Source organism: Opisthocomus hoazin, chromosome 6, assembly GCF_030867145.1.
Source record: "Opisthocomus hoazin isolate bOpiHoa1 chromosome 6, bOpiHoa1.hap1, whole genome shotgun sequence".
NCBI classification, from domain to species: domain Eukaryota; kingdom Metazoa; phylum Chordata; class Aves; order Opisthocomiformes; family Opisthocomidae; genus Opisthocomus; species Opisthocomus hoazin.
Window position 1 is genome coordinate 23,772,365 of NC_134419.1, and position 17,475 is coordinate 23,789,839.

Sequence of the window (17,475 nt, forward strand, 5' to 3'; positions counted from 1 at the left end):
TGCCTCACCATGATCTTTTCCACAGGCTGCAAGGGAATCTCTGCTCCAGTGCCTGGAGCACCTCCTTCCCCTCCTTCTTCACTCGGCCTTGGCCAGCAGCGGGTCCCTCTTGGAGTTGGCTAGAACTGGCTCTGTTGGAGATGGGGGAAGCTTCTAGCAGCTTCTCACATAAGCTGCCTCTACAACCCCCCCTTCTTACCAAAACCTTACCACGCAAACACACAACAAGCATCAGCACTAAAAGGGTCATGCAGGTGAGTGCAATATGGTAGAGACAGAAGAGCAATGTGATTTTATTATACTGCAGTTACCTAAAACTCAAAACAGAAAGAAATGTAGTAATATAGTCTCAGCAGCTTGAAGTTTATTCTTGAATTATTATCTTCTTTAGAGTTCACTAGTTAGAAATTCAGTTACAAAGAGGTAATGTTGTCCCCCCCAAAATGGGTGTGTGTTTAGCCAGTGTGCAGTATGCCAATCAATATACACACAGAGCAGAGGTACTTTATTGCATATTTGTGCAAATATGGATGTCTGTCCCAAGAGAGCTCAACTCATTCACAAATTGACAGTCATTTATACACTTAACATTATCATATTTAGCTTCCTAATACATATGCATTGTTATTCTATTAAATGATTGTTGAAAGTATCTTCATCCAGCATGTAAATTAGTACACAGCTTCTTCATCTTTTGAGTCTGGGGTATAATTGGAGTTGGTGGTCCATAAGCTGGTGATTGCAATCTCCCCTTGCTAGAATTAGCTTTCCCCTAGTTACCTGTTCCCTTTGGCAGTCTCAACAGCTTTTCATATCTCGTTAGCTATTCTCACCATTCACCACTCTCTGGTTCTCCTTTTAACAGGTACATCATTTTAATGAAACAATAACACATTATTCAAAACCCTGTTTCTTAGTTTCTATAGTTGATTTTAAACTTACAGGGTTACAAATCTTTGAACTATAAGAAGGGTAGGGCCTTACAAAAATACCTGCAACAGCAGTAGTCTAATTATTTCAATTATCATTTCACATTTTGATTCCCCTTTTTATTCCTTAGTATAACAGTATGAGGATTCTATGATGAAAAAGAAAAAAATTTTAAGCATCTTATATGTTGTGTCATTGAAGTGGAGCCTGATAAAGCTAAGAACTGAGAAACTATACACAATAATTTCTGAAGTCCTCCATAATACATGTTCACAGAATCACAAATGGTCGAGCTTGGAAGGGACCTCTGGAGAACGTCTTGTTCAACCTCCCTGCTCAAGCAGGACACCGAGAGAACAGCTTTTGAGTGTCTGCAAAGCGGCAGACTCTACAAGTGCTCTATATGCTGTTACTTGTAGTTTGTTTGATGTGGCTTGCTATTTGGCTTTAAGGAAAAAAAAAACCCCAAGTAATACAATTTTTTACATACATTCTCCTTTGCAGCAATAACAGTAGTACGTACTTAATTTTTTTTTTTCTGAAGTGGATTAGTTGGTTGTGTAAAGCACCTGTTGCAATATTGTAGGAATAAAGCACTTGTTACAGTATTGTAGGAATTTGTCCCAGAAGTGACATCCTGGCATCACAGCCTTCATTCCACTGATTAAGCTATAAATGAGAAATCCCAGAAGATTACTTGGCTGGGAATTCTGAATGGTTTATATGATGGAAAGCCCTGGGGTATCTGAAGTTTCTTGATGAAGTAGTTGAGAATGAGATCACCTAGCCCAGAGGGAATGATTCTCCCTGGCTTTGAGCTGCTGATTGACTTGTCATATGCATAGGTCCTTCGAGTGGAGAAAAATGAAACTTCTAGCAATTAAGATTTATACCCTGGTTTTAGGAAAACTGCGTATTCTTAATATAAGTAAAATCTCAAATTATAGTTGATTTTGTGAGCCTTTAGAGGTTTTCTAACTATTTATTTTTCTTAGTTCTAGGTCTTCCTTATATTACAGATGATCAAAATAGGAGGCATGACTTATTCTGCTGCATGTCACTCCCACTGATTTTTTTAAGACCCTCTCACTAGCCTTTTGAAAACAAAAGTTGGTTTACATTTCAAGGTAAAGGAAGTACTGACATGTATATTGTCTTTTATGCATATAGTGTGAGTTCTTGCCAGTCCTTCATTAACTTTTGGCCTTGTTTTGTTTTTTTGGTAAAAATTGATCTCCACTGTCACTGTTAATTTCTGCTGTGCTTCTTAACGAATCACACTTTATATCATTTTTACCCTCAATAGAGAACAAATGTAGGTGATTGTTTCCATGTTTTAAATAATTGTTTTCTATTTCTTGCATTCCTAGAGTGTTTTCCTCCTGTACTTCTGTGTGGTTCATTTTAGAGGCTTTCACCTTTCCTTCTACTTTGTTGGGTTTAAATGACTGAAACTCATTTGTAGTCTCGTTCGGTATTATTTATTCAGTGCCCTGTTGCTTAGCTCACAGACTTGTGTTGCAAAACTTAAGGCAAAGGCCAGGTAAAACTCCAGTCGTGTCTGGCAGGATGAATTAATAACAGAAATATTTTTTCAGAATATTTCTTATTCTTTGTAACTTCAGTACGTATTGGTAAAAATGTATTTAACTGTAGAAATTATTTGATCTTGCTCACTTGTGCTGTCATTTGTATTCAAAATGAGACTGCTCTTATGTTTTTAGTGCTTATAAACCTGTTACTAGTCAGCTGGGAACCAATATTGCTTGTGGCTGGTAGGAGTGTTTTGCTTACAAATAGTAATTGCATAGGCTTGCTACCTTGTGAGCACATGCATTACCTTACAATAACTAAACAGGAATGAGAAACTTGTGGATCAGAGTCTGGTGGTCCCCAAAACCGAGTGAGTAGCATGGACTGCCTGGTCAAATGTGAACGGAACACTAAATAGAATTGTGATACTGGAAATATTAAGTCAAAATGACTGAAATGTGGTTGCATAATATACATGTATTTAATCCATTTTGTGTTCCTGATTTCTCTGCAGATAATGTGACAGGAATTTTAACAGAACAAAAATAATCGATGGAGATTATAAGCTCACTTGGACACAAGTAAGACAAGTAAATCCATTTTAGAAGTGGTGTAGCTGCAATAAAGTAAATTAAGAATGCAATTTTAAAAAAGATAAACTGACAAGTAATTTGTAGATTTAGTAGAAAGTGCAGTCAGGCATAAACTCTTCTCTTTCCCATGCAGAGTAAAATGCTTATTCTGACAATTGACAGCCTCTAAGTTTCTATTGCTTGATTTTTTTTCATCCTCTATACTTTTATATTCCCTCAGTGAATTATCATAAAGGTAGTGACTTTTGAAACATGACAACTATATACTTTTACATATTTTTGCTACAGAAACTACAGAGATAACTATCCTATGCCTTTAATGTAGAGCATATGAGTATAAGACAAGAGTATTAACTAAAGGGAATGGCTGTAGGGCATATTGGGGTATATTCTGGTCATCTTTGAAAAAGAAGAAAAATAAAAATAAGAAAAAATTAATAAAATAGGAGCACAAACTCTCTTCAGGTTGGAGTAGTATTTACTTCTTTCATGGATTATTAGCAACCTTCTACAAGAAGTTGGAATATGGTTACTCAGAACTCAGCTGGCTGCTGGCAGTCCCTGGGCTGCTGTTCCAGTAGGCAGAGATGCCTGAGCACTGTGGCTGTGTCCTGCACGAGCTCCGAGCTCTCCAGTCCAGCATAGGAAAGGGTGGTGCCTCTACAGTTGTAGCAGCTGCTGTAAACTGGTCATGTATATTTCATCTTGCAAATTAGTACATACCATGTCCCAGTCAAAGTTTGAATTAACATATTAAAACATATATGCAGCACAACACTTAAGACAGAGTGAAGTAATTTTTTTGATAGTATTTGTTATATACAGAACACATTATTAAAGTAGTTTGATTAAATAGACAAAGTATCTGAAATATATAGAGTAGAAGCTGTACATCTCCTTGGCTTTTTATGCTAGGCTATGCCATTTCTCTGATCAGTTGCCTAGTGCTATTGAAGTAATAATACAGTAGCAGAATGCTTCAAAGGCACTGCTCGCTACTTAGCTGAAGTTACGGGAAATAGTAAATATGATTAAATGGCTACTCGAGCTGTTACTCGTTTGGCAGCGTGGGGTCCCTCTGCTTTCAAGATGGATAGAAAATTGGCTAGAGTGTGTAACCCTAAGTTTCTAGAGCTGCCTTTTACGTCTTTCTTATAGTCATCACACATAGAGATGATGAAAAATGGCAGTGGTTTCATTAGTTGCTCACCAGAGGCCTCTTGTCTTGTGGTTGAGTTTCATTGACAAGAGATGTTAGTCTTCACATGTTTATAACCCTGCTTTAGGCCTTGTTATAAGCATCATTTATGTCACTTGAGGCAAAGAGTACAATATATCTATAAAAAAATGTAAATAACTAGTGATTTGCTATAAAAATTTTACACCTCATTCCTAGGAAGCATGGCTGCATCACACACAGAAAATCATTTGTGTGAGGGATAAAAGTGCATTTTGATAACCCAGTGAAGACTTTCATGCTGTCAGTCACAGTGGTCCTGACAGTATGGTATCTATATTTGATATCGGTGGATTGCAAAGATCACGAGCAAAATTAAAACAGAAGTACAAAAAAAAAATCATATATTTTTTTAACTAGTAAGCAAAACGAAGATGGGACATTCATTCACAGGAGGCATGGGCATCGTACTTCTGTATTTTTTCTACAGGTTTAGTGATAGGGGTCAGGTTCATTACTCATAAAAATAAAGAAGGTCTTTTACAGTAACTGGACCAGTCTGTTTTACAGGTGCGTTGACTTCAGACTACTGAAATTAGTTAGACTTAAGTTTGTTTTTGGTCTTCTCAAAGTACAAAAAGGTATTTCTCTCTTCTAAGAATTTAATTTAAGTTGGTTTTATATTGATAATTTCCAGGAGTATCTTTTTGCAGTGTTCTTGGCACCACTTCAACGTGCATTGCAACATGCAGAATGTTAGGTGCTCTGAGCATGTTTCAGGATTTAGGCATTGTCTCTGTTCCCTTATGGTTTTATTGTGGCTTTTGTGTTTGTTTTTGGGGAGGTTGCCTTCTGCTGTCTGGGTGGTTTTTTTGGTTTGGGTTTTTTTGGTTTGTTTTGGTTGTGGGTTTTTTTAATATTCCCCTGCTCCTGTATGCAAGATAATGTGTGCTAAACAGGATACAGAAATCCTGATGTCTGCTGTGGTTTTCCATCACAGCTTTATTTAGAGGAGTAGTGCCTGGATTTGACCATGTCTCATTATGAACATTTTGTTTATGTGTGTGAATTGCCAGGTAAGGTTACAGATTTTGAGAGATCAGTTTTAAGAGATCAGTTTATAGCTCTAAATTATTTCAAGACTGACAATCTCCTAAAATTCAGCCCTATATGTTGTAGGACATACGACACTTTAAAGAAAGGTTTCATGCGTGTGTTAGTGTACAAACTGTAAATGTGGAGATATATTTTATGTATGACATTAGTATAAATAGGAAAGAGAATGGGTGGGTTGAAATCCATAGACACCATCCACAGTTCATAGAATGTACCTATTCTTCACAAACTAAATGACTTGTTAACTTAATCATTTACCTAGCTGTAACACTTCTTTCTCTTTTTTTTTTCTGAGATGTTCTGATGTCAATAGTTGTGAAATGCTGCTTATTTTTCCCTGAATTTTATATAATGATATTCAGCCTTTCTAAAAGTGAAATTGTAAAAAAGAATTGGGAGACGCCTCCCCACTCCATAAGTTGGCCTTTAAAGGAGGCATTTTAAATATCTTTTATAATTTATTTTACAAATATTTTAATTCATTTGTATAATTCAATTCCTACTTTCTACTCAGCCACATGAAGATTTATCCTGTGATATCATATATCCTTGTGCAACCTTCTAGTGAAGTCTTCATATCAGTCCTGTTCCATGAGTGGGGTTGGTAAAGAGCATGCTTATGAAACGTTCCAACTTGTTTATTTAATCATCTCATCAGTTAAAGTCAGCTAAAGTTGGATTTGAAGTGTGCTAAAATTTTTTATCAGAATGTCATTGCTGTCATTTGTCCTGGGTTTGGCCAGGACAGGGTTAACTTTCACCGGACTCCAGGAAGGGGCACAGCCGGGGGGTGGGGGCTGACCCCACCTGGCCAAACAGAGCCCGGTATTCCATACCATGTGACGTCAGGCTGGGTTCCGGTGGGGGGGGCGGCGCGGCGGGAAGGCTCTCGTGGCTTGGGCGGGCGCAGCGCCGGTCCGGTTTCGGGAGAGCGGCTGTTGTACGGTTCGTGGTTGTGTTTTCTCCTTATTTGTATCGTTGTTGTTCCTGTTTTCCCTCTGTTTGCTGTTCTGTTAAACTGCCCTTATCCCGACCCACCAGTTTCTGCCTTTTTCTTTCCATTCTCCTCCGCACGCCGGCGGGGGGAGGGGCGGCCGCGTGGAGCTTTTGTTGCCGGCGGCAGCCGAAACCAAAACACATTGTACAACATCTACTATAGAGACATCAAAAGATAAATTGATCTTGGAAGGAAATAGTAATATCTATGTTGACATGAAACTGGTGATCTTTATTGGAAAAAATATGCAATTCTTTATTATGCAATAAAACAGTATTTCCTTCCTTACATTTAGCAAATAGCACATTGATATTTTCACATAGCTATTTTTGAAAAGTTTTCTGTATAACTTGAAGACACGCTCAGATTCTTCCCCCCCCCCCCCCCCCCCCGCTTTTAAAGAATGACAGCAAAAGCACCTTTATCTAACATTTAGGATGATTAAATTTTGAAAAATCACTTGGCATATTCAGCATGACTCCACAGGGTACTCTTGCTTTATAAGGCAATTGATCATGTTAGCTTAACTTATATTTAAGATTTTTCTGGCCTCATATTATTGTGTTAGGCAGTATTGCTGAAATGGCAACATAAAATTTTGCTGCCAGGAGATGAAGTCTGTGCCTGCCCTACACTATAAATTAGTTCCATAAAGTTTTAAAATACAATATTTGCTCTAGCCCAACTGGTGTTGTAAGCCACCAAATTGTGCTTAAATATACAAAATTAAACTCCAGATCAGAAATATGTACATTTCTTTTTTGTCATTTTACAGGCTACATAAGATACACTGCTATTCTAAAAAGAAAATTAACTTTGATTGCATATATTTACAAATATGAATAATTCTCATTTTTTTAATCCACAACACTGTAGTAGAAACAGGTTTGGGAGTATCAAAACTTTTTCACCTGGATTCCTAAATGATAATGTGTTCTTTGTGCCTTAATGAGGTGAGTGGAAAGCAACACTATCGACTAGAAAACAAGTATATTTTAAGAAGTCATGGATCTGAATTTTCTGTTGAGAAATCATGATAATCAGCTGAAAAAATGCATTAATCTTTCTACTTTTCTGCATTTAAACATTTCAGCAATGCTAGCTGATGCCATTGAGCTGGGATTGTGGTGAGGATGCTCTGCATGACACCCTGGTACAGCCTCCTTTCTGGATTTGCCCTTCATCTTCTGAGAAGGTGAGGCATAAAGCTAACGTGGAGGTTCCTGCAGATCTGCTTTGCATGCCTGCTCGAGGCAGCTGTGAATGCCATTTGAACTTCATTAGTTTTCTTTTCTCCACAATGGGAGACCCGTTGTGCTACTAGAATGAGCAAAAATAGCTTCTGTTAGCCATGCAGCCTCCAAGGGCCATGGAAAATACATTTTTCATCAAAAGAGAGAGGCAAGTTTTCCCCAAAGCTGGGAAACGGGCACTTGTCTTTGTTCCGAGAAACAGACTTGCTGGATAAGGAGAATGCTATGTTTGCAGGTTTTCTAATCACAAAGATTTTACAATAGATAAGTGGAAGAGGAAATCTAGCAAGTCATTTGACTGCAGTAGTGTAACAAGAAGGACAAGGAGAACAGAAGTTAGTGAAGCAGATGATCTTAGCATCTTGAGGTCCAGAAAACTCTTTTAGCAGTAGCGTGTCCATTTTCTGTTGTCTTTCTCCCCATGCCTGTACAGATGTAATATTTTTGAGACAACTGACTTGTATATAGTCCTTAGCCTATATTAATAGCGTCATAACCAACAAAATTCTTAAGTGAAATGTTAATTAAGAAAACAACGTCTGTGTGCCAGTCTGGGAGTGAGGAAACAGGGCTCTCATTGCTTACCACAGAATGCACAGGAGCCCAAGGAGCATAGGGAATGGGTTCCCCTAACAATTGCAGTGGCTGTATTGAGAGCTTTACTCAAATTTTGCTAGCTGAAGGACTCTGAACAAATTGTACTGAAGCCTTACAGGCTCTCAGATGGGGTATAGCAAGGAGTGTGGTTGGCCTGCATTGACAACATGCTGCTCTTTGGGCAGTGGAGCTGGATGGACTGGGTTGTGAGAAAGCACTGGGGAGAACACAGTGACTGAAATCTCAGTCCTCTCATCTGCACTGTATCACAATGCCCTCCTCCCCTCATGTGTCTGGTTCAAAATGGCCAAATATCTCTTGTCCCTGAGGGATGTATTTTGATCATGATTTTCAGAAACAGAAGGAATTAAAGCAGGACCATGCCTCCAAAACCGACAAAAAGCACTCAGGTGCCTGCAAGTGCTCCCAACAAAGGTGCCGACAGATTCAAATGAGTGGATTTTCTCCTGACTGACAACAGTAGTGGTTCATAGTTCAGGTCTGCAGATGCAGCAGTAAACTATTTACAATCTAATCCAATACTGTGAATTAGTTGAACTAATAGAATCACAGAATGGTAGGGGTTGGAAGGGACCTCTGTGGGTCATCTAGTCCAACCCTCCTACCGAAGCAGGGTAACCTACAGTAGGCTGCAAAGGACCTTGTCCAGGCGGGTCTTGAATATCTCCAGAGAAGGAGACTCCACAGCCTCCCTGGGCAGCCTGTTCCAGTGCTTCGTCACCCTCAGAGTGAAGTTCTTCCTCATGTTCAGACGGAACTTCCTGTGCCTCAGTTTGTGCCCATTGCCCCTTGTCCTGTCGCTGGGCACCACTGAAAAGAGTTTGGCCCCATCCTCCTGACACCCATCCTTAAGATATTCATAGGCATTTACAAGGTCCCCTCTCAGCCTTCTCTTCTTCAGGCTAAACAAGCCCAGCTCCCTCATCCTTTCCTCCTAGGACAGATGCTCCAGTCCCCTCATCATCCTCGTAGCCCTCCACTGGACTCTCTCCAGTAGCTCTTCATCTTTCTTGAACTGGGGAGCCCAGAACTGGACACAGCACACCAGATGAGGCCTCATTAGGGCAGAGTAGAGGGGGAGGAGAACCTCCCTCGACCTGCTTGCCACACTCCTCCTAATACATCCCAGGATCCCATTAGCTTTCTTGGCAACCAGGGCACACTGCTGGCTCATGGTCAACCTGTCATCCACTAGGACACCCAGGTCCCTCTCCACAGAGCTGCTCTCTAGCAGGTCCGCCCCAAGCCTGTACTGGTGCTTGGGGTTGTTCCTTCCCATGTGGAGGACCCTGCATTTAACTTTGTTGAACCTCATCAGGTCCCTCTCTGCCCAACTCTCCAGCCTGTCCAGGTCTCGCTGAATGGCAGCACAGCCTTCTGGTGTATCCACCACTCCTCCCAGTTTGGTGTCATCAGCAAACTTGCTGAGGGTACACTCTGTCCCCTGATCCGGGTCATTGATGTAGAAGGTGAATAAGACTGGGCCCAGTACTGACCCCTGGGGGACACCACTCATTACTGGCCTCCAACTAGACTCAGCGCCGCTCATGATAACCCTCTGAGTTCTGCCATTCAGCCAGTCCTCAATCCATCTCACTGACCTCTCATCCAGCCTACAGATAGGTTGGTTATAAGGCTTTTCAAATCTGTATTAATGCTTATTGTTTGTCACGTTTGGCTGGGAAAGACAGACATGGGGCATGCTTATCAGAGCATCTGATGTGTGTTAGTTAGAGCCAGTGGTTGTGCAGAGCCTCAGACTGCGCAGTGGATATAAGCCCAGTCTCAGGCAGTGACCTCTCTTGACTCTTTCCTTCCGAGTGCTTTCTGCACAGCGCTTTGCCTGGCTAATAAACTAGCTGGAAATTTACAGTGCACCAATAAATTAATCTCTGCTTTGCATTGTGGCTGTTTAGAAATCAGTTTGGGAATTGGAGTCTTTCAGTTGCAGATTTCCCAGCAGTTTCACTGATGGTCTCTTCACTGTTTTGCTCTCTTTATGAGTGTGTTGTGGGAAGGATGGAAAATTTGAAGCTGAAGCTAGAATATCAGATTCCAGAAGGTGTGCAGCGTGGTGCAGAATCTGAGTAAAAGATGAAGCCTGGAGAGTCATGCAAATATTTCAAAGCAGCTGAGAATTAATCCAATCTATTAATCCAATTAATTCAAATTGTTGAAGAAATTTATTTATCTGTTTGATTGCTTGTAACATCTCTTATTAATAGTTAATTAAATATCCTAAACGATTGACACACTTTATGAAAGTTTATTCACTGAAATAGTTGAAAATAAATTAGTTTCACAAATGGACAGCTATTAAGACAGCACTAACCAAAACTGAAATACTTTCTCCCAGCCCTCTCATTAGTGCCTGTACAAACTGGCACACATGAATGCTGCTAATATTGCCAGTTCTGAGAGTTTGTTTATTAGTTTCCTTTGTCTTTTGGTTTCAAAGACTGTGGAAACTGGATCATATTTTAAAGCTTATTTCATCTAAGAAAAGATACGTGATGTAATTACATGTTTCTGGAGGCCATGAATCTGAGATAAATACTGAGTGCCTCAAAGCTCGTGTGATAAAATCATGAAAGATAGCCACAAACTCTGAACACTTCTTGTACATTGCATCCATCCTAAATACACTGTTTTGTTTCTCTGTGTTAAGCTGGTAACTGTTCAGACTGGGTGTCCTAGTGTAGTCCATAGTAATAACTGTGTTTTGGCATTGTTTCAGCAACAGTCAGATAGCCGTTCTGTGCTGTAGGCTTCATATTGTATGAGCCAAAAATTCATCCAATATAGAAGAGGCAATTCTTGTCTCAATCTACAAAGCAGCTGCTTTGGTCCAGCTATGCAGATTGTTCTGTGTTGCTCTGTGGAACAGCCATCTTCCAAACTGTTACTTTGCCAATGTATTTATGAAGTTTTTAGTCAGTGCTCTGAAGGAGGCTGACATTAGTGGCCACTGAGTAATTGGCAAGTGCTAACATAATATTAGAACAGAATTTCTGTAGAATGATGGATTAAATTGTGTCAAACAGTACAGATAAAGGGAGTACATGTGAGTTAAGATATCACTCAGTCTGAATGAGGTTATCAGCAATCTGGCTCTAAATGTTTTGTATTAGGATTATCTTTTTTTTTAACCTGATAGTGTGTATCTGTATTTCATAAGCTCATTTAGCAAGTACCGATAAACATTCAGCATGGAGTCATATAGAGAGGAAAGGCTGAAATGACCAAATTGAATAGCTAGCTACAATTTTCAGTTATAGCTGTATTATATCTACCCAGAGATAAAGCATATCCTTGAGCTTCGTTAAAAAAAAAGTTCTGTCTGCTGTACTCATGATCAGGAGAATCTAAAAACTCCCTTAGTTTGTTAAGAGGCCTTGTTGGATCAAGCTTGAGATTTGTTTCAGCCTGTCCACGTATTCCTGATCCAGGTGACATTGGTTGAATCTTGCACAATTTAAAATACACAGATCATGTTCCAATGGTTATCTGTTCCAAAAGGAAAAGAGGGATAAGTGCCTGAACCTGTTGGACATACCTCTCTGTATCTCTTAACCGGGTCTATAAATGCCAAGGAGTGATATTTAGAAGTGCAGTTACGTAGATAACAATATCTTGTAACATATTAGAGGAAGCACTGTAAAACTCCTGATTTCCTGCTGCCTTTTCTTTTGCCTTCCATATTCAGCTTGTCAAACATCTCTTTTTAGTAGTGCTGAACAGAAAATACAGGTGTCTTATCAGACATGTATTCTTCTGATGAAAAGCCTTCAATAGCATGTTTAAAATTCCTTGAGATTTTGGATGCCAGAGCACAAGGAAAATGCGTGAAAAAAAATCCTTTAGTTTATACCGTGTTTCTGAAATGGCAAAATTGGACATAGTAGGAGCACTACTGAAAAATGCTGATGAATTGAAAAATCAGTAAGTGCTTGTGTTTTCTTTTCATGTCAGGTGTTTTTGCTTGAGTGTATGATCAGCTACTGTCTCCTTTGCAATGTATTCAGTGTTATGTACTATGGCACTAGAAACAATAGTACAGTTAATTTGCCATGAGAATTTGAATCCTAAGGAAACCATTTTGCAGTCTTCAGTGTGAACAGTAAATGACAGGCGCACAGTTTTTTCTGCACTCTTCCATTTTGTAATCTTTAAAGTGTCTATTTTGATTTAAAAATTGAATATAAACCAGAGTTCCATGTGTCACATCATATCCATTGTATTAGAATATTAACCCAAGTATTCAACTTCCTTTTCAGAAAGAAAGTTCTCTGACTTGTCTGACAAATATTGGAAGCAGGCCACAAGCCTATATTGTGATCATCTCTTTCTAGGAGGGAATAAAAAAAGACTAAATCACATTTTCTGTTTTATGTGGAGGCTTTCCTACTGTTTTGCAATGTATCACTGTGCTAATGCACTAGTACTCTATTTCTGAACATAATATATTGTCATTGAGATGGATGTAATGAGCCTATGTAATCTTTATAGTGTGGGGCAATAAAAATCCCAGCAAGGTATTTTACATATATTTGTTTCATTTTTTAATTCTTGCTTAGGTTTGTTTTTGGAGGGAATGTGCGAGTGAGCACTGGTGTACAATGTAGGACTTTTTTAAGGGTTGGGTGGAATATGAACTGTAGATACTGTTGTTCTAACTTTTCTTAAACATGTGAAATGTAATAAACATTTATCAGGAAAGGTGATTTTACATTCAGTGCTATCTTCACCTGAAAACTGATAGAAATAAGTTCTAAACAAAGTTAAGAGGGGAAACAAACAGCTCTGTTAGTATTCGTGTCTGCAATTTCCAAAGTTTCATACTGATGATATTCTTGTTCTCTCCTTCAGTCCTGACTTTTTACAAAAACATTCTGTGGAAATAATAATCAGTGTATTCCTAAAAGTTTGTTGCAGACTCTTACGTACAGTTAAACAACTTGCATATGATTCATGCTTATGAATGTGCTTCTGATTATTTTTTTTTTCCCTTTGGTGTCCTCCAGGGGTGGCTCTTAACTTGGGGATAATGAGGTCTATGTTCTCCAGTGCTTTATAGTCCTTTGTAAAATATTCTTAGTGTAACTTTCATCTCGGGCTGAGCATGGATGATGCACTTGCTAGCACCAAGCCCAGCAGTGAAATGTACTGAAACAAGAAGTATACTGTATCTGCACAGTAGTCCTCCATGGCAATTTTTATGGCTGTCCGTGAGCTTGCAGAGAATGACCCTGCAGTACCCCAGGCAGAGTGTAAAAGACAGTGTGTAAGAAGTATTTAGAAAGTGTCGACTTGTGATTTCATTCCTGAGACGAGGTGTAAGGATTGATTGTGTAACTGTGTGCCTCACTCCCTGCCCTATTTTTTTTATAGTGAGAAAACTTTTTAGACTTCTTGTGCTTTCATTTACATATGCATCAGCCTTTGGCAAGTATTTTGCTGCTTAATGTCAAGGTTGTGGAGATGAGCATTTGGCAATTCAGACAGATCATGAAATGAGGCCTGTAGGAGGAAGTCACAAAATCTCTTGCAAGTTAATGTCAATTTCTTTTGTTTTTCTGCACAACTAAATATAGTAGTATCAGTACTGTTGATAATGGACAAGCTGTATGGTTGAGATCTCCGCCAGTTTAAAAGCATTAGAGTTGCCACTGATAGCAACAAGTTCGTATATTACCTATTAGCAATTTACAAGCTTAGAACCTTAAAATGTTTTGCAATTGTATTATTATTGTTGTTAAAATAAAGCAAAATGAAAACAACACTGGATAATGTGCTACATTAAGACACTTTATGGGCTTTGAATACTGAAACTTTTTCCTGTTACCCTTTGTAATTGAAATGTCTACAGCTTTCAGGCAAACGATGGGTTGAAACTCGATTTGCAAGTTTAAGCTACTTTGTTGTTTTTCCTTGTTTGTTCTATTATTTACTGTGGTTCTAGTAATTTTTGGGATGCTTTTGTTAATACGGAATATCTTCAGTAAACCCTTTGACCTCATTAAGTAACTGGCAAACAAGAAAGCTGAGCTGAAACAGTTGTGTATCAATAAATCTAATAGCCACTACAACATCACTTCTGCTTTAATAAAAGATAAAAGTACAGAATTAAGGCAGACTGATTTTTTAAAGATATGTTTCTAAATTATTTCCTGATATAGTGAGACAGGACCTACATCAGTTATATTACAGAATGATATTGAGAAATAGGAGCTGATTAATAGGAAACAAAATATGACTGATAACCCACATGGACAAGGAGTTTCAGGGGAACTATCAGAGTGATCTGAATGAAGAACATAGTATTTAAATATCACTATGACAATAGATTACAGTATTGCATCAACCATTTCTAAAGGTCTGAGTGACAATGAAAGCGAGATGTAAGGCAAAACAAAATGTCAGGTTCAACTTGCAGAGTAACAAGAAGCGACTATGGCACCCTGGAGAAGCAGGTGGTTCAGTGTCAAATGAATACCACATCTAATGAACAGCAAACTGGGGGAAAACTATCTAGGAAGTAACAAATTTCATTGTGTACCTGAGGATTATTCCGTGTATTGCTATGTGTTGTTCAGTGTCCCATCAGCCCAATCTAGTGTTTGAGATTCACCTGCATCTTAGCTGGAAGCACAAGTCATCAGCTGCTGGAATTTTTCAGAAGGCTGTGTGTAGCTCTGCCCCCAGGGAGTGGCTGGGCATGGATCTGTCACGTGAATGGGACATTAGTTCCGGCACATTGAGGCTGCATACTGCTGATCGTGTGGAGCAGAGTTGTGTCCAATGTGTTTTGTTAAGCATTGGAGGATACCTGCGAGGTGGTTGTGTGACAGGTATACTTTCTTATGATAAGCAGTGACTGGAAAAGTCCAACCTGTTCTACTTGAGCACTTCTTCTAGGGGATTTATTTTCCATTGACTAGGCCATCTTTGGAGGGGAATAAGAAAGCTTTTAACTCAGTTGTTCATGTTGTCAGACAGCTTTCACTAGGACAGTGACATCTGCAGTACTGGTTGTCATCAGGGTTGTCTGGCTGTCCTTTGAGCACATAGAACAGCACATAACACATGAGATAGAGATTGGATTTAAAAGTGGAGGGTGTTGTGTGATGTGTTGTAGTCAAATGTTAAATGAAATAATACGCAGATTTCATTTGAAGAATGAAATAATTGCTATGAAACCTTTTTTTTAAGCAAACTTTTTTCTCTCTCAGTAGGTTTTATTTTCAGTCAAAGTATTTCAATGGGAGATTTTTCTTTTGGGTTGCTGGGGGGGAAGTTTTCTGACCACTTCAGGAAAAACATTTATGAAAGATCTCATATGTAACCAAAAGAGTGGAATTCGTTGTACTTCCAAACAGCGTTGGGTAGTCTGGCCACTGCAGGAGTATGCTAAATCCCTTGAGACTTATTTGAAACTTATAAGTAGGAGAAAGCTCAGTATTTCACAATTTTATTGTCTTCTCAATCAAACAGATGCAAAATCAAGATGTCAGTTTAATCACCCATAATTACATATGGTAAGATACAGTTAAAGCTCTTTCTTATTTTAATTGAAGAAGTTCTTTGTCATCAGTGGGCACCTAAAATGAAATAAAGTCTCCTTAAAAGAAGCACAGCCAATGTGACCAATCTAAACTGTAAACTTTCTCCAGTCAACACACAAGCTCTCTAAAGTACAGTCCAAATTTATGGGTCAGAAAATCTATGGTGTCTCATGGGTAAAATGGGATAAGTAACATTTTTAAAGAATATGTAGAGAGGGTGTCCTTGAGATTGTATGGTTAGTAATGGTTGCATAAAATCTATCGCACCACTTTCACTTAAGTCTCTTTGAGACATGGCTATATCTGCGGTGTTAATTTCCCTTGATGCCTCTGTTACCAGAACTCTGAAACAAGACTGTTCTTGCATTTCACAAGTACTGCTAAAAACCAAAACAAAGAAAACCCCAAAAAACCATTTGGGATGGATTCATGTTACTGGGGCTTTTGTAGCAAGTCTTCCTTGACAAGCAGTTGGTGGTGTATCAAAAGGCAGCACTGCAAAGCTTTTCTGCATTGTGCAACTCAAAAGACTGCAGGTGAGATTTTCTGATCTGCTGGACATATTTGTGGTATAGATGAGCAGAAGACCACATAAGGCAAGAGCTATGGACTTTAAGAGGCAAGAAACTCAAGCTGGTGTCATAGTTGTGGTGTAGCTGCTTGTCAGGATTGTGGCTGTGTGCACACCCAGTACCCTGGTCATTAACTCCCTGGACAGTGCAGGGACTCCCCAGCTGTGCACAGAAGGAGGTGATAGACTGACTTAAGACGAGTGACCAAGCCCAGCCACCTTCACATCTAGATATTTGACTAATTGTTGCAAGCAGCCTCCAGGTCGGACGTTTGGACTGTCCTGAAGATTTCCACAGGCAGCTTTTGCAGTATCTAGACCAACACCTGTGTTTCAGTGTGTTGATTAATATTGTGGGTGGAGAATTTGGTGCTTTGCAGTGACTACCATAGGCAGTTCCTGCTGCAAAATAGGTCAAGCCGTACATAGAGTATTTGAAGCAGTAGAAACTGTTGCTGTAGATGCAGAAATGGTCTAGAGCAGTCTTTTGTGTGTAGCTAAGACAGAAGAGAATTTCTGTGTAGTTTAGGATGATCAATAGTGATGTATTGTACATGTGCTGGAGTGGTCCTGAGGACCATCAGCTACCTGCAAAGCTGAGCAGAACAGGAGTTTAGGGCATCTCACTCCATTTAGCCTTTGCAAGGACTTTTGCAATGGAAACTACTATCACCATCCAGACACAGCAGCTGACTGTATTGTTCAAGTGATCTGACCCCTGATGTTGTGGTTACCTTTTACCAAGATCAATAATTCTATTCAAATTCTATTAAATTCTAATCAAAGAAATTTCTAGAAAAATACAGATTTCGCATTTGATCTGGAAGCTCATTTGAAGTTGCAAGAAGGATTCTATATACTCATCAATACATGAAAATAATGAATCAACTGCATATTTTGTTTTATTAGTGCCTTGTGTAGCTCCTCTGAAGTTGCAATGTCAGGTCAAGTGTGCTGGCTGTGTTTTGTTAGTTCCCTTGTTTAGCTCTTCACAGCAAAACCTGTGCTTGGTGTGACATTTACTATGCTAATAAACCAAAACTTTATCTAGTAAAACCTCAAAAACCTTGAAGTGTGGTGGCTTTATCCTTCACTATTGTGAGCAACTGTTGTAACGTTGCA